Source organism: Pleurodeles waltl, chromosome 1_1 (genome assembly GCF_031143425.1).
Source record: "Pleurodeles waltl isolate 20211129_DDA chromosome 1_1, aPleWal1.hap1.20221129, whole genome shotgun sequence".
NCBI classification, from domain to species: Eukaryota; Metazoa; Chordata; class Amphibia; order Caudata; family Salamandridae; genus Pleurodeles; species Pleurodeles waltl.
In genome coordinates this window covers 758,469,510-758,487,191 of record NC_090436.1, presented here as the reverse complement: position 1 = coordinate 758,487,191, position 17,682 = coordinate 758,469,510, and positions in this window count along the sequence as shown.

Below are 17,682 nucleotides of genomic sequence, written 5' to 3'. Positions count from 1 at the left end.
GGAAATTATATTTACATGTTGTTTGGAAATCGCAAATAGGAAATCCCTATTCGCGATTTCTTATTTTGGTAATAGCAAAATGCGATTTCAATATGGTTGAAATCACATTTTACGACCGTGTTCCAAGCTTAGCGATTTAGGGGCATATTTATACTCTGTTTCCACCGAATAAGCATCATTTTTTTTACTCTAATGCGGTGCAAAACTAACTCCATATTTATTATTTGGTGCTAGACCCGTCTAGCTCCAAATGTATGGAGTTAAAGTCATTTTTTCGAAAGTGAAAACCTACCTTGCCTTATTGAGATGCAAGGTATGCGATCCCGTGCAAAAAATGACTCTATGGCCTTAACGTCATATTCATTTACCAGTGAAAAATGGTGCACGGGAGGGAGGAGGGGTCAAAAAATGGTGCATAGCTTACTTTGACCCATTGTTTAATTCCTGGGTCAGGGCTGGCGTTAGGGGACCTGTAGGCCTATTTCCATGGTGAAACACCATGCAATAAGCCCACATGTGCCCTCCCCAGGCCCCAGGGACTCCCCCACCCACACCAGAGGGACAGCGGAGGATGGGAGACCCCATCCCAGGTAACTATTTTATTTTATTTTTTAAAGTGCAATTGGGGGCCCTGAAATGAGCCTCCACTACATGGAACTGGGTGCATTGGCCATGCCCATGGGACCCTGGTCCCCTGTACTGGCCATTTTGGTGGTAGGCATGACTCCTGTCTTTTCTAAGACAGGAGTCATGAGATATGGATGGTTTTGCATCAGAAAATGACTCTAGGGTCTTTTTTTTTTTTTACTCTAACCTGCCTAACGTCATTTTTTTTGCAAAAACCCCTTCTTCCATACTGCCTGCCCAACCCGAATAAAGTAATTTTTTTTTGCCACTAGCCTACCCTTTGCTATGGCTTGCACCATTCCATAAATATGGTGCCCGGCTGGTGCACAGAAATGGTGTAAGCCGGTGCTAAACTTGTTAGTGCAAAACTGAGTTGGTGCAGTTTTGCACCAAAAAGTATGAATCAGGGCCTTGGTCCTTAAGAAACGCTAAGTAGCTTTATACATATGGGCTTTAGAGATAACCTGTGCTCAACCTCTAACAGCTTGGCACAGAGCAGGCAGGCTCATCTAAAGAGCCAATGTGTAAAGTATTTGTGCAACACACACAAACACAATAAAACACCCAAAAAAGTACTCCAGCCAGGGTTAGACAACTAGATAGTATTTTTATGAGTAAATCAAGATCAACCTATAAAAATCCAATAAGTAGAAGCGGAGTTATACATTTTGAAAGCATACATTTTTGAAAGCATAAATCAAAAATAGTGCTTAGAAGTCAATAGCCCTAAAAGGTTTTTGAGGTCACGGTAGACCAAGGTAAATTCAAAGTTCAATCTTCTCACCTCGATGGAGGGAAGGCCGGCTATTGGACCCATGCAGTACCCGCTGAAAAAATACCTTGAATGGAGCAACTGTCGGCATGCGTCAGTTCTGATCCGCACAGTCAGGTAGATGCGTCATCGTTGAGCAACTCATTTGGTTCCAATGTCAGTGTCTTACTCCATTGAGGTGCAGGCACTGCATCGTTGGTAAGCCGAGCATACCTTTATTGTCAAGCTGCTGTAGAGACATTGAGCAACTGCTGCATCGTCATCGAAGGGAAGCGTAATTTCCGATGGATGCAAAACACTGATGCATCGACGTCAATGTTCAGAAAGCTGCAGAGACTAACTTCTGAGAGCCAGGACTAGACTGTCACTTCAGGCAAGGGTAAGACATGTGCATAGTGAGTCCAGAAGCAGTGACAAAGTTGCAGGAAGTTGTTGATGGCTTTGAGATATCCCAAACCGAAGGAGAGCCACTAAGCCCTTGGAGTCACTCTAGGTTCAGATGAGAATGTCTCCAGTCCTTTCCTCAAAAGGTAAAAGATTAGCAGGTAGCAGGGTAACTCATCAAAGCAGAGATCAGTCCTTTTTGGAAAGCCGTACAGGAGAGCGGCACTCCTTCTACCGCAGAAGTCCCTACTCGGAAGGGGTTCTTTACAGGTCCAGTAGTGTCTGATTTGATAGGGATCAGAGACTCAGTTCTAATGCCCAAATGTGCTTTTGAAGTGAGGGTGACTTCAAATGTCCTTACGTCATCAGCCCTGGCTCCAGGCTATCCGTAGGAGGTAATCAGCCCTCTATTTGGGGATAGGCCCTCCCTATTCAAGTGTAAGTGTCAGCTCCCCTCCACCCTTCCTGCCTCGGAAGACCCACCAGAATATAGATGAATGCAGATGAGTGCTCAGACACACCTACCTATCCTGTGTAGTTGTCACCCACTCCAGGTGTGTATTGGGGACAGGCTGCAGGCACACAGAGCTGTAAGAGCAGAGAAATGCCCAGGTTATAAAAGTGGCATTTCCAAAATACTAATGTTAAATTTGACATTACCAGTTTAAAGAATTTAGCATTACCATTCCAATGATATGAAGCATGATGCAGCTACTCATTTCTGGTCAGGAATTACAGATTAATAGTATATTAAGCAATTTCCAGTGCTGGCCTATGAGAAGAGTAGGCCTCATGGTAGTGAAAAATGACCAAGGACATTATTACTACCAGGACATGTAAAACTTAAAAGTACATGTTGTGCCTTTTACTTACCTAGCAACCTGCCCTATGGGCTTCCAAGGGCCTACCTTAGGGGAGACATATGAAATAAGGGGGAATTTAAGGCTTGGCAAGGGATTTTAAATGCCAAATTGAAGTGGCAGTAAAACTACACACCCAGTCCTGAGACATTTTTAAATGGCTACTTAAGTGGGTGGCACAATCAGCGCTGCACAACCACCAGTAGGTGGTTTACAGGCCCTGGGTATATGGTATACCACTTTATCATGGACTTACAAGTAAATTAAATACGCAAATTGTGGATACATCAATGTCACCCTGTTTAGGGGAGAAGCACATGCACTTTAGCACTGGTCACTAGTGGCAAATAGCTCAGAGTCCTAACGTCAACAAAAAGATACAGGCACACAGGAAAAAAGTTTGGGAGAAAACCACCCTAAGGCTGACAGGCCTAACAGACCATCATTGGCAAGGACCATTTGACCATTTACACTTGAATAGGCTGTGTCCTGTTTCCACACAAAGGGCTGCATGCCCCCTGTGGTTAGTTTGGCGTCAGGGCCAGGAAGGCGGGGCACCTGTTCACTTCAAAGGCAGACATCTAGATACTTCTCACTTCAAAGACACAACTCTGTATAAATACTGGATTTCAGACAGCATCTCTTCAGTACACTTCTGGACCTATAGATTATCTGCCAGGAAGAGGTGCTGTTGTGCTGCTGAAAGGACAGCCACGCTGCTGGACTAATGCATCACCCCCACTGCACTTTACATCCTCAACGCCTGACTTCACAGGGCAAACCTCATCAATGGGATCCTTGATGATGACATACGCCCTTGCATCACAGCTTCAACACATCTCAGAACAGTTTCATCGCTTCAACTGCATGATGCATCTTTTATGTGGATCCTCACAACGCTCTGCAAAACAGGATTTAAGGTACTGTGTTCAGTTCACCTTACTGGGTCCAGGTAGCTGATGCATGTTCTAAAGTGGTAGCACTTTCAACTTTTTCTTCTTTTTTTACCAAAATCATTAACATTTGATAACTCTGGTTCCACTCATTGGATTTTTGTTGTTTTGATCCCCCTTAGTATGGGATCATTTTTGTGTGGTGTTTTCACTTTATTACTATTTGAAGTGCTGCCCAAATACTTTACAAATTGACTAAAAATTAAGCCTGACTTCTGCTCTATGCCAAGCTACCAGATGGTTGAGCACAGGTTAATTTAGGGCTTGCTTGTGCCTCACCTTGACAAGGATTGTGGCTGCTGCTTGACCCGGGTTCACACCCCAGTCAACGAGCAACAACTTTCTTACAATTTATACTTACGGTCTCCACCCTGAAAAGGCTGGTGTTTAATGTTGGTGGAAAACATGAAAGAGCTAAATTGCACTTGGACTGTAAGCTCCACATGCCAGAAATTATTGGCAAGCGAATAAGTTGTCTAAGAACATTGAAGCAGGACAAATTTAAGAAGCAAAGCTGGTCTATATTGAAAGCGTCCTTGCCTTCAATGCAGTTCTGCTTTTGATTGTATGTTAATTAATTGTTCGACGATGACAAAGCAGCCTTCGTTATAGTCCTACTGTCGTGTCTATGATAGAGGAGCTAAAAAGGTGCTATAATAAAGGCTTCTTTGGCACCCACCCTTTATTTGACATAGAGACTATAATGAATGTTGAAGAAAAGTCAACCTTTCAGATAGATATCATTTATTGTTTTTGTTTCTATGAAAGTTAAGAAAAATATACATGCTCACTTCTGGCGGCACTTATGAGAACCTGTGGGAACTTCAAAGGAAACAATAGGGAAAAGAGGTAGGGTCAGAGATAATTACAAGGAGTTACACACAGAGGGAAGAGTAAGGCTGCTCTGATAAGATAATGAGAGGGATGGGCACGCAAAAGTTACTGGGAGCGACACAAAGGGTTTAGAGGTAAAGGTGGGAGGAAGCATCAAGAGGGATGGGTAGGCAAGCATTGAAGAAGGGACATACAGGGGAAATTGGGATAGAAAATAGAAAACAACATGAGAGGGGTGGCCAGGGTGGATGAGCAATACCCCGTAAAACTAAGAGAATTAAACAAACATATTGGAAATGAAAAGGGCAAGAATTAGCAATGAGGAGCAGTAGGTTGCTAATTCCAAAATAGCACCTCATGCTTTGAAGTGCTAGCACACAAAATGACAATAGTATTAGGTGAGAGAGAAATGCTGTGAAGGCTGAGCACAGACATGATTGACTAAGTTTCAATCCATGGGGTAAACGAGGCTGGTCCAGAAGAACTAATGGTTGAAGATGTGGATCCAAAGCTGACTGTAAGTATATTACAGACAATAATAAAAATAATAATACCAACGATAGCAACAATGAAATAGCAATAAAACTGTGATAATAATAATGGCTCCTCTATTAAAACCTAGATCTAAATTTCAAGATGTAATGCCTAGTGGAAATGCTATAATAACCAGTGGTTTGTCTTCAATGAATTTTGCAGTTTGTAACCATCACATTTACCTTCAGTTGACTTTGTGAAAAGCTATTTACCAAACAAAAGAAGAGGCTTGAGAGTGGGAGAGCTTAGGCAGAGATGTGCTCTAGTTGTTTGAGCCACAAATGTTTGTTTTCCTCATGGATCTGTTGTACAAAAGGCTTACACTGATTGGCACAAACTGACTATTCTGTCTGCTTTGCTCCCACGTTTTGACTGTATACTAACTCCAGCTAATTGTACAATGCAATTGGTTTAGATCTATTTTTGATAATCACATAATTGATAAGAGCGGTAAAAACACAACATGGTCCAGATTTAAGATAGGGCCTAGAGCCATTCCAGTTCCACATTAACGTCATTTTGTTTACAGTAATGTGGTGTTGGAAGGCCAAAAATGGTGCGCCATATTTACAAAGTGGCGCAATGCATGCATTGCACCACTTTGTAACCCCTTGAGCCACATTATGCCTGCGCCAGGCATAATGTATGCAAGGAGGGCATTCCCTCATTAGTGTGGCTGAAAAAATGGCGCAAAGTAATCTAAAATATTTATTTGTGTCATTTTTTTCTGGGATTTATAATGCATGCTCAGAGCAGGTGTTAAAAGGAAGCATGCCATTGTTTTCAATGGGCCTCTGGGTGCTTTGCAGGATAAGCGTCAACATTTTTTAGCTAGTCCTGCTAAGTGCTGAACTAGAGTAAAAATGATGACAATAGTTTCCTAACTACCACCATGGTGCGCAGTATTTTAAATACGGTGCACACATGGTGGCGATAGATACTAAGGGACGCACGAAAAGTGGCGCTGCACTATGTGCAGCACCACTTTTCATAAATCTGTCCCCATATTTGTTGAGCTGCACTTGATCCTCAATGATGCCCTCGGTCAACCAGCCACAGGTAGATAGTTGCGCTGTTTCTTTGCAACCGAGAGCAGCTGCCAATGTGTTCCATTTCATAAAAATACAATGCAAAATTCATTTCAGCTTCATAGTCATCTGTGCACAGTGGAAAAAGTGAAGCTTGGAGATTTCCCACAGGCATGAACAGTTTTGTGTTGTTCAACACACCGTTCCATCTCAACGTTTACAGGGACCAGCTACATCCTCTCAATAGGCAGCATGTTGCACGCCATTGATTGAATGCACGCAGTCCATAGTATGATTGTTTAAGGCAGCGTCAGTTCTATGCAGCAGTCTTCATTTCTCTGAGGTAACTTCTCAGGTGCTCTTGAACTGCTCGGCACTCTGAAGAAACACTGCTGAACTAGAAAATGACATCCCCAGTGCCCTGTGCTGCAGCAACTTAAACCTAAATGAAAGACGTACAATATGACTTAGAGGAATAATTATTGCTGCACAGTATTGTATTAAGTCACCAAGATGGTCCTGCAAGGTAATGGCTTCTTGAGAACAATTGTGCATAGGCGGGGGTCACAAGGTCTACTAGAAGCAGGGTAAACTTATACCTTCATCTACTCCTGAGTCGATTGAGTGTCATTAAATGTAGATATAATTAGGACTGTTATTTAGGGAACTTTATACTGGGCAGCCCCCACTGACTCAGTGATAGTAGGTGCATGTATGCAAATAAGTGATTATTGTTATTATTATTATTGTTATTATTATTATTATTATTATTATTATTATTATTGTTATTATTATTATTGTTGTTGTTGTTGCTAATATTGTTATTATTATTATTCTTGTTTTTTTAAATTTCACATTTCAGAAAATGTGGTCGAAAAATGCTGTTTTTGTTAATAGGTCAGTGGCTGTTTGGTTAATGACAAACCAGTTTGGAAAGAAAAAATATTTGTGCCCTATTGAAAGTAAACAGTCAATAAAGAGGCATTTCTTATGAAAGACCTTATTCCAAAGGTAAATTTACACACATAGATTTAATTCCATGTAAATTTACTTCTGTGCCTCAAAACATCTTTACACTGTTTTGCTGTTCACCCATTCAGAATGTAAATTTCATCCTAGGAGTAGACAGAGGTCTCAGCCACCGGAGCAAAGATCTTTCTAAAGTATATTATAGGGTTTGGTATGTGAGGCAGTGTGCTCCCACCCCACTCTTATTTGAAAAGACACCCTTGAGCTACTGAGCTGATGAGCTTATATTGATGCACCTGCCCCCAGTGAGTGGTACAGAGACCTGAAGAGTCGTTGTGCAGCATTTACAGTACCTCAAAGCAACTTGTCACTCTCTACTTATCAAGAAACTAACCAGAGGCACACGTCTAGAGTTAGTGAGTGCAAGCTGCACCAACAACAGTGAAAAATTAAATACTAGTACTGAAGTAAGTGTTAGCATGCACTGCATTTACCATGATGCATTAGGGCAAATTGAGTGCTTGGATGTGAGACAGTCCACCCCCCACTCCACCTTCTGTTTGAACAGGTTCCCTCAAGCTACTGATACTGAGCTGGAGTGCATTTAAGGCTGTTTTGTGAAGTTTTTGACTTTAGTGATTTGAACCCCTGTGATTAATATATCATGAATCCCATTTTCCAGCCTCTCTCCCTGCACTTCTCAAATTAATAACTAATATGTAGAACCACATGTGTGAGATCTTCAAACTGGTAGTGTTGGTTTCCCCACTGAAAAGATGTACATTGCACTGAGATTTGTGAACTGATTCCATGGTATATGAGTAGCACTTCTCTACTATTACTAAACATATTACAAAATTCAGTTTGTGAATGGGTCCAATAGTGTGCTCTATCATGACAACCTTGCTTATAGTTAAAATATTCATTTATACTTTGCATTGCAAGCACTCATTATTAGGTAAAAGGATACACTCAAACAGCCAAAAGCATTAAGTTAGAGAAAAATACCCCATAGATATGAGCCATAACATAATTGATAAAATCTTAGGGCAATGGCTGAAAGAGGCTGATCTAAAAATACAAAGGGGGTCATTATGACCCACGTGGATGGCGTCAATATGGAGGAAAGTACTGCCAACAGGCTGGAGGTACTTTTCTCCATGCTAAGACATTAGTGGTTTGGCTAAAGCCAAACCGTCAATGTACCACACCGACTGCCACAGCAGTAATGACCACCGGGCTGGAGACTTCAGTCTCCAGCCCAGCGGCTGCCACTTGCCCGCCTGCGGAATTATGACCCCGCCTACCGCCATGGTTTTCATGGCAACCTTACCGCCACGAAAACCATGACAGTAGGCACTATCAGTGACAGGGAATCCCTTCAGAACACCTCCCCTGGCTACCCCCTCCCCAGACCTCGCCCTTCATACACGCACTTTTATGCACACACGAACACACGCAAACACACACGCAATCACACACTCATACCCACATTCATCCATTCATGCACATATCCACACACACTGACATACATACAAACACACACGCATTCACACAACACACCATACACGCACTCATACATCCATACATGCACACACATACAACACACATCACACACCTGCATACACACACGTACAGACATACACACACACCCCCACACACACACAACACCCCCACCTCCCTCCCCTGTTGAAGCACCCGACTTACCTGATGTCAGCGGGTCCTCTGACAGGAGACGGGACGGGGCGCTGAGGCCAGCAGCAGCGTCCTCCAGCAGAACACCGTCAGGCCGTATCATGGGTCATGATACGGTCTGCAGCGGTCTACTAGCCCACAGCAGCGCCACCGTACCGCATTCCACCGGCATGACCACAGGCGAATTTCCGGCAACCTTCTGGCTGAAATCTGGCTGTGGTCATAATATGGCGGATGGCTGGTAGCCGCAGCAACGGTCTTTTGGGGGACGTCATCGCAGCGGTAGGCGGTTTTTACTGCTGAGGTTGTAATGTGCCCCGAAATGTTTGAAGCGAGAGAACCAAAGCAATTGTGAGTATGTTAAAACAGTTTTCTTAACAGCTGCATTAGCAACATCCAGACCTAAAATGAGACAAACACCTTTTGTGCCAGTTTCTCAGCACTCTCAAGGATAATACTGATGCATCAAGTTAAATGCTATGTTGAGCCCCAGCAAGTGTGAAGATGTGGGGGCCTATTAACAAACTCCATTTTGTTGTACATTTAGGAGTACTACAATAGTACTACCAACGACCTAAAAAATACTATTCCGAATCCTACGAGTGCAAATTTTCACCTCTTCTATATTTTCTGTAGGGAGCTCCACACATATATGTCTACTATTTAGTTGTAAATGTGAGTAGGACTGGGGGAATGTTTTTTAAAATGGGACACATTTATTACAAAATAAGGGGGGTTTAGGTAGGACTAAGGAGGTGTTAAAGGAGTGTTAAATGGGCTTATAGAGAAACAGACACCCACCAACAAAAGAGTAAGTCCATTCCTATTCACAAGCTACATGTCTAAATATACTACAGTTAAGATGTCCTAAAATAGTAGTAGATGTACTCCAGCTCAGACCTGGCATAATTCCAACACTACCCATGGCCAACCACAGGTATTGCAACAGCCTTTCATAAAAAATAATGGAAGCTGGGTCTTAAAATTAAACCCCAGAGGAAATATTGTCAAATAAATTAATTCTGACTTTTAAAATATATGACTATTAACTCTGATTAATGTTAAAATTATGATCTAAATATTTTTTACATTATATTATAACTACATAAAATGTATTTTTCTCCTTTTTAATTTAAACAATATATTGAATTGTTAAATATCTTTTGATTGGAGAACATTCAAGGACCTTAACACACAGATACAAATTACCGATCTAAGGCAATAAAGGAATGAAGATGGCCTCCTAGTCTGATCACTCCACTAAAACACAAATACTAGGCAAGGAGTGCAGAAGAACTCCCTAAAAACAGTACTTCCAAGACAACAGGACAGAGAATGGAAAAATTATGCACTTTGTGTATGCTGTCTGTGGCAAACACAGAAGGCTTCAAACATGCCAAGACAAACAAAAAACATCTACAAAAGAAGCAATAAATTCAGGAAGAATATATGTCCTCCACATGTACCGAATTCCTAGAATAAAAAAGTTAGAATAATGTCAGTAAATTTAAGGCCATTAGTCAGAAAGCACAAAAAGCATGTACCAACACACTCACTCTCGATATTGCAAAGTGGATGGCCATTGAACCTACACCAACCCCTGTTATGAGTTGGCACTTGTGGCTGCAATGGGCTGCTTGCATCCTCACCCTCCCTGACAACAATAAGCAAATTAATGCAAAAATTCAAAACAGTATAGGCACCCCATATTTCTGAACAACCAGCCCTTCAAACATAAATGAGTAAAACCTTAGTTTATTTTGCAAAATAATGCTGGCCTCAAGCAAACTCAGAAAGGGTGCTTGCATTAGTCATGTTTGTTTTTAAATAGCCGTATCTAAAATGATTAAGTGCTCACCAAACACAAGGACGTAATTTGGAGAACAGGAAAATGAGGTTGTTACTATCTGCACTGAGACAAACAAATAAAGGAATGGTGAACTATTTGAATACATCTGAGTCAGTGGTAATAGCACTGGGTCACATTCTAGTCCGAACATGGTTTGCCTACTCTACCACTACAGAAAGGGAGCAACCATAGGAAAATCTGACTTGGTCCGGCTCAAATGGGAACAATCTGTAGAGAACTGCCACTCCACATCCCATCTGAAGAGAAACACAGGCAAACCAGTAACAGTTTCAGCCTTATTGGGCCTCATCATTCAGGTTGAGAATGAGATCTAAATGTACAGTAGGTTATGGCACATATATCAGGGTGAACCATCATATTTAGGCAATAATATTTATTTAAAAAGTGATGGGTGGAGAGACTTAATTAATCTCAGCCACCTGTAATTTCTTGATCACTTTTCAATCCATTACTTTGTATATGCTTGGCAGCTTTAGTGTAAGCAAAGAGGCATTGGCCGAGTAATAGAAATAAGTGAAGCAGGATTTAATCCACTAATTGGATGGTGAAAACAACCACCTGGCCTTCAATGCAAGTTATTGACTGCCATTGGTTTTCCTGTGAAGTCCTCTCCATAAATTTAAACAAAGTCTTCCTTAAAGTTTTCATAACTTTGTAACTACAATATTTTGGGTTGAATTTACTTTTTCAGAATTTGTTTGAGTGCCCTTCATATTGTTGCAGACTGTTGCATTCAATAGCTTGGAGCATACAGAAAAGACCACTGCATTTCAGTGTAGTGGCAGTTTTCTATGGTTTGCCCACTTTGACCCACAAGTACTCAATCCAACTTTTAACAATGTAACCTTCTATCTTTCTTATCTCATACTTACACTTTATTGAAATATGAAACCTACTAATTCCAAATAACTGCAAACAGCCTGACATATTCAATGGCAACCATGTATGGGGAAGAGTGAAATAGTGGAATCCAGTCTACATATCAGAGCCTTGGAACACTGTGCAGGAACAAGACATTCTAACATATTTGAGCATGGCCCTTTACTTCCATCTACAAAACTCCTCTAATTCCCTAATTCCAAGTTAGTTGATGTTTTTAGACTCCTGCACAGAGATCAAAATTCCAAGTTGGGTGAAATTTACTGCACACTGTAATTACCAAGTGCATTAGATACCTCACCCTTCATGAAATGTAAGCAGATCAAAATTGGTGGAATACTATAGGAGAAGACATATGGTAATTACTGGTACAGGCAGATTTTGGTGTGTTAAGCACCAAAATCTGCACGTTATTACTTTAAACACTCAAAATAAGTGCAATTTTTTCATCAGATAAATTCTGGACCCCAGGTAGTCAGACTTTGTTGGGTACGATAAAGAGCACCTACATTCTGACCATCTTAGAATCACAAGCGTAATGTCTGTAAAAGGATGACCTTCTCTTTTTTTCTATCTGCTTCTTGCACTAAGGACAGCAGATTCAAATCACCATGAGCAAAACCCACTGTTTATTAGAAATCTGTTTCAAAGACAGAAGACCACTGTCCTGTGATTTGTCTGCTTTACCTTTGACTCTGTCCCTGAAGCAGCAGAAAGTGTGTGTGTCTGTGTAGGCACAAATTGATGAATGATTGCTAGAGAAACTGTCTACATAATGGATACTTCCAGCTTGTCACCGTGAAAATCAAGTGAGCCCCCTGCATACAAGCAGAATGTGATGCATCGGAGAGGAACACCTCTCCCCCATCAAGAACTGAATTGTGGGAGGACAAGAGAGGTAGAAGAATGGATCTGGTTTAGAATTTAAATTGGAAATGGCTGCTTTCCAGTGGAAGAGAACAAAAAAGTAGAAAGTGCCCCTCCATAGAAATTGTATTTTGGAGGAAATGTTAGTGGCAAAATGTTTATAATGCATAGCACATTCCACAGCAGGTAGAGATTTTCCATTTCCATTCAACTGTTATCTTTTAGAAACACAGGCAGCCTTGCTTGCACAAAATATTACCTATCCTCACACAATTACATACCCAGAACACCTACTAATAACTTATATTCATAAATCCTTGACTGCAAAAGATAGAAGTTATTGTAAGGCAGTAGTTAGAATAGATATTAGGCTTGGCATTGTATTTTTTAATAGGATGCTTTATAATGGCCCATTACTGGCCGTCAGAATGGTAGAAGTGGAAATGGAGGAGTTAAAAAAAGGTGGTTGTTTCAGAGGTGAATTAAATAATGTTCATAATCCAAGTATATCAAAGAGTAGGTTATTACTGTGGGAAGGGGGACCCTTAGCACCTTAATAAACACACCTTGATTAGGTCACAACACAAGTCTCAGAGAAACTCAACTCAGTCCTTCAAACACACCACAAGAAGCAGGGAATTTGCTTGAAAGATGAGGATTAAACTCAAGCAGTACAAACCATTATATAATCAAGAAAGCAACACAATAAATTTCCAAAACTAACTAAGAAAAATAGTACAAAAACTAATGAGCAAAGAGACACCAGAATGTTTAAAATCTTATAAGGGAAACAGGTTAACTAATGTTTAATGCAAAAAGTGTCTAAAAAAAGGACAACACCATTAAAAAACAACAGTTCATGACTCACTAGAATATGGGTTCAATTAAAAAAACAAAAAATTATACATCACTTGTGGGGGTAGGCCTGCAACAGGAAATCCCCCAAAACACAACGTGGACACATCACATTTTCCCAAAGAAAACAGAGGTGTTTTTTGCAAAGTGCCTACCTGTGGATTTTGGCCTCTAGCTCAGCCCCCTTCTGGGGAAACCTACCAAACCTGTACATTTTTGAAAAACCAGACACCTAGGGCAATCCAAGATGGGGTGACTTGTGGGGATCTCACCAGGTTCTGTTACCCAGAATCCTTTGCAAACCTAAAAATTTGGCTAAATAAACACTTTTTTCCACACTTTTCGGTGACAGAAAGTTCTGGAATCTGAGAGAAGCCACAAATTTCCTTCCACCCAGCATCCCCCCAAGTCTCCTGATTTAAATTATACCTCACTTGTGTGGGTAGGCCTAGTGCCCTCAACAAGAAATGCCCCAAAACACAACGTGAACACATCATATTTTCCGAAAGAAAGCAGAGGTGTTTTTTGCAAAGTGCATACCTGTGGATTTTGGCCTGTAGCTCAGCCGGCACCAAGGGAAACCTTCCAAACCTGTGCATTTTTTAAAACTAGACACCTAAGGGAATCCAAGACGGGGTGACTTGTGTGGCTCTCACCAGGTACTGTTACCCAGAACCCTTTGCAAACCTCAAAATTTGGCTAAAAAACACGTTTTCCTCACATTTCGGTGACAGGAAGTTCTGGAATCTGTGAGGAGTCATAAATTTCCTTCCACCCAGCGTTCCTCCAAGTCTCCGGATAAAAATGATACCTTACTTGTGAGGGCAGGCCTAGTGCTTGCAGCAGGAAATGCTCCAAAACACAATGTGGACACATCAAAATTATCCCCAAAAAATCAAACTGTTTTTTTGGGGGAGGGGGAGCACCTGCGTTTTTGGACTTGGGCTCAGTAGCCATATAGGGAAACCTACAAACCCAAATATTTCTGAAAACTAGACACCCAGGGGAGTCCGGGTAGGTGTGACTTGCGTTGATTCCCAAGTGTTTTCTTACCCAGAATCAATTGCAAATGTCAAGATTTGGCTAAAAAAAACACTTTTTCTTCACATTTCGGTGACAGAAAGTTCTGGAACCTGAGAGGAGCCACAAATTTCCTTCCATCTAGCGTTCCACCAAGTCTCCTGATAAAAATGATACCTCACTTGTGTGGGTGGGCCAGGTGCCTGCAACAGAAAAAGGCCAAAAACCTGTAGCGATTGAGGGGATAGCACAGCAAGTTGATAAGCACATATTTTTCTTTAACACATCTTTAGGCTGACTCTGCTTTTGGGACCCACACAAGTGAGGTGTCATTTTACTTAGGAGACGGAGGGAGATGCTGGGGAGGGGGAATTTTGTGTCGGAGCGGTGATCCTACAAAGAAAAGTCAGGAAAATATGCTATTTCAAGCAAATGTTGAGGTTTGCAGAGGAATCTGGGTAAGAAATTTTGGGGGATCGACGCAAGCCACACCTCCCTGGACTCCTTGGGGTGTCTAGTTTTAAAAAATGTCTGGGTTTGGTAGGTTTCCCTAGATGAAGGCTGCACCCAGGACCAAAAACATAGGTGTTACCTCCCCCCCAAACACAGGTAGTTTTGTAATATATCATTTTGATGTGTCCACGTACGTCTGTGATGTGCCAAACACTAAAACTGTGAAAAGAAACGCACTTAAGTTATGTGAAAAAGTCCCCTTACCCACCAACCAAGTCGGTTGCATGCTTCGCCTGATTACAGCGGAGCAGGTTTTGTCATTTTTAACACAAATACTGGTTGGATTTGGCACAAGGGTGAGTTATGGTTCAGTAGATCAAATTTTATTAACAAGAGATTTCACAAAAGTGAAATGCACTGTTAATAACTGAAAGGCCAAAAAACTGAACCAATGACTCACAGCTTGTGAGCTGTAAAGCCGTGTCAAGGCACCAACTGTTTTACAGTCCATTCACACACCTTTCATACATGACATGCACAAGACCATTCATGCCGCCAGCCACGGGCCCAGCACATTACAACACTCGCATCGACAGGCAGTGCCACTCAAGGGCCCATCACTTACATACACCCACTTGCCTGATACAGCAATCACACTAGCTGATGGGAGTGTGTGGACTGACATTTGGCTGGCACCGCCTTGCGCCAATCCACCCACACCGCCAGCCAATTGCCAATCCACACCCACCATCAGCCAAGCTCCACTCCACGCACACTGCCAGCCAAGCACCACTCCACACACACTGCTAGCCAGGCGCCACTCCACACATACCGCCAGCCAAGCGCCACTCCATGCAAACTACCAGCCAAGCATCACACACACCACCATCACTTTTCTTTTGTTTATAAACAACAAAGAAACCACTAACTAATAATAAAATAGGTACAAAACTACAAAAACAAAAGATCTAACTAAATACATGACAGTAATGCCAACCCTGAAACTGAACATATGAAAATATAAAATAGGCAGTTTACGCTCACGGTATTTCCCAAAAATATTTTTTGTGTGGTAACTCCTGAAACAGCCGGCCACACACAGCCCAGGCATAGAAGAGCAATCAGGGCAGGTCATCCGGCTCTCCCTCCGGATACCTCTTCGGCCACATACTCTACATTTCTTAGTGGGCAAGTCTTTTTTGGGAGTTGGAGGAATGGGATCTGGAAAGTGGCGATCTTTCAATTTAGCCACAACCTCCACCACTGCTACGCTAAGAACTTGTCTGTTCCACCACAAAAAGGCTCTCTATCACTGACTCCTCAAATTTAACAAATTTCATCCTTGACTCAGGTGAACAATCCTTGAAAACAATAAAAGCTTTAAACGTTGCCAAATGAAATAAATGTAGGGCCAACTTTTTATACCACACGTAAGACTTACGAAGAGCAGTGTAAGGTTTCAACCTCTGATCTACTCTATCAACACCATCCATGTGCCTATTGTAGTCCAAAATGCACCAAGGTTTGCGCACTTCGGCAACCTGACCCTAAACAGTCACATGGGGAGTACTTTTATCATGAATGGTAGATAGCATGTACACTTCCCTCCTGTGTGAAAATTTCAGAGCTAGCAGCTCATTCTTCCACAAGGCATTGCACTGTCCCCTCTCAAGTTTTTACAGACAAGCTCCCTTGGATAGCCTTTCCAGTTAGAACAGATTGTGCCTCAAGTAACAGTGTTAACTCTGAACAACTCCTTAAACAACTGCACTCCAGTGTAGAAATTATCTACGTACAAATGGTGACCTTTTTTAAACAGTCGTCTACCAAGTTCCCACACAATTATCTCGCTAACTCCAAAAGTGGGCGGACAACCAGGGGGGTCAATACTGAAATCCCTACCATTGTAGACCCAGAAATTATACACTTACCCTGTACTACTTTCTGACAGCATATACAATTTAATTCCATACCGTGCCATCCTACTAGTAATGTACTGCTTAAAAACTAAACACCCCTTGAACAGGACCAAAGACTCGTCCACACTTATCTCTTTGCCTGGAACATAGACCTCTGAAAATCAATCTACAAAATGATCAAGGACAGGCCTAATCTTAAAAGACGGTCAAAATCAGGGTGATCTTGTGGCAAGGCTGAAGCAGTGTCTACAAAATGCAGCATACAAAGAAGAAGAAGCAAAAAGTTTTCCGTATTGACTCTACACCCGGGGAGACCAGTAAATGCAGGTAACTGTGGCTGCTCCATGTTTGGGGCAATCCAGGTGTCAGGTCTTCTAATGGGAAACCCTTCAGCCCCAGGCTGCTGCACTCTTGGCACATCAATGTCCTCTTCTGAAACAGGCCCTTCATCTGCACTGAGAGTGGCTTCCTCATAAGAATAATCCTCTTGGACAGAAAGCTCACTGCCAGAATCTCTCACTTCCTCCTCTGCCTCATATGCAGAGTCAGTCTCATAATCATGGTCAGAAGATGACTCAAAAAGCATGCCAACAACCTGCTGCAGCTAACCATGATCCTTTCTAACAACAAATGTATTGCCAACAACAACCAGCACTAAAATAAGTAATAAACAAAGTGTAGCTTTATCACAAAGAGTTATGTACTAAAAAACTATACCACTCACTTGCATGAAAAAACTACTCACCAGCAACTACTCTGCACAGAAATAGCAATCACCAATGATATCCCACTAAAAATAAAAAAGGAAAAAGCAAATTAGACACATGACAACACAAATATCGTGCTCAAATCTAAGGACAATTTCACACACAATCCTGCATTTAGTACACCACCTACAAGCATGCCATTCATTCATGTCAACAATACTCCTTTGGAGTAAATTGCTTTTACTTACCTAAAACATGTAACTATGCAAACAGCAAGACAACTACTGCCAAAACCGCAAGGATCCACAGCAAAGGAAACAAAAGCTTTGAACTAGAATAAAAAGAAGAAATAAACTGTTATAATCACAAATATAAATACTTATCCAGTTGACAAATACTCTACCACCAAGAACTTAGAAATTGTCCCTGGTACCTAAGTGGCTTCTGCAGCTGGGC